The sequence below is a fragment of the Oncorhynchus masou genome, chromosome 27 (assembly GCF_036934945.1).
Source record: "Oncorhynchus masou masou isolate Uvic2021 chromosome 27, UVic_Omas_1.1, whole genome shotgun sequence".
NCBI lineage: Eukaryota > Metazoa > Chordata > Actinopteri > Salmoniformes > Salmonidae > Oncorhynchus > Oncorhynchus masou.
In genome coordinates this window covers 28,219,164-28,220,465 of record NC_088238.1, presented here as the reverse complement: position 1 = coordinate 28,220,465, position 1,302 = coordinate 28,219,164, and positions in this window count along the sequence as shown.

Genomic DNA, 1,302 nt, shown 5'->3' with positions numbered 1-1,302 from the left:
ATTACAGATAATTTTCCGTGTGAGGCTTATTTGTAGTGATGGAAAACAGAGGCTTTCTTAGCTTCGAACACACCGACAGAGTTTTTGCGCAAGATTGCACGCAGCATCATCTGGATATGTGTGCAACAAAAGTTCAACATTCTCCTTCTGCTACCATTTCTGTCAAACCGTCTACGCATACACACCAAACGCACTGCAACTGCCTCTGTAACGATATGCACACATATCCACATATCCATATGATGCTGTGTACCATTTCATATTTTGCACAAGGACGCTGTAGGTGTTTTTGAAGCGTGAAAGTCACTGAGCTCTTCAGTAAGGCCATTCTTCTTCCAATGTCTGTCTATGGAGATTGCATGGATGTGTGCTCAGTTTTATACACCTGTCAGCCATAGGTGTGGCTGAAATAGCCAAAACTACACATTTGAAGGTGTGTCCACATACACATACATGTATGTGTGTATATGTATATATATAGATGCACATTCATTTCCAATGGAAGATGTGTTTGCCTTGCAGCATTGCGTTACAGCGTTCTGTGTGGTGCATATGTTGGATTTATCGAATGCATGCATCAAAAGGTATGTGTAGATGGCTTGACAGAAATAGTAGCAGAAGGTGAATGTTGAACTTTTGTTGCACACATATCCATATGATTCTGTGTACCATTTTGAGCCTGGCACTGTAGATGTGATTGAGGTGTTAGATGCTTAACGATTTCGAGGCATGCCTTGGGGCTCCTGTATCAAAGGTAACATCACTACTTGTTTGATCGAATATTAGTTTCGTAATGATTACGTTGTTACGAGTATACTGATATAAATAGGCTACGTAACATCCCGGCAACTTTGCGAAAAAATACTTTATATCGGAGTTGTGCCTGCTGTTCACACGCTTATCTGCTCTCTCATTAGCAAGAATGGTCCGACCTGATCTTGCCCCGCTTAATTTCCCTACCTGAAAACACGTGATACCGTAAAGTGGTGTGTATTCACGCACAAAATTCAGGAGGAACCTGAAGCGCGGGTGGCTTGACTTGGTTTTGCGAGTCTCGGCTCAATTGACCGCATAGGATGATATGGCTACTCAAATCGGTTAATAAGGTTCGACATGTCACAGTAATAGCAGGCAGGTTAAACAGATATTAGAATAAACAGATTAGAATATAATATACATTAATTGACTGCATCTCTCTCTCATTTATTTCCAATTCAGAGTGTGAGGCGTGGCTCCTCCTAAAATAAGACTCTGCCTCTTTATAAAGATTGGCCAGACCTGCCCTGTTCTAGAACCGGGTAG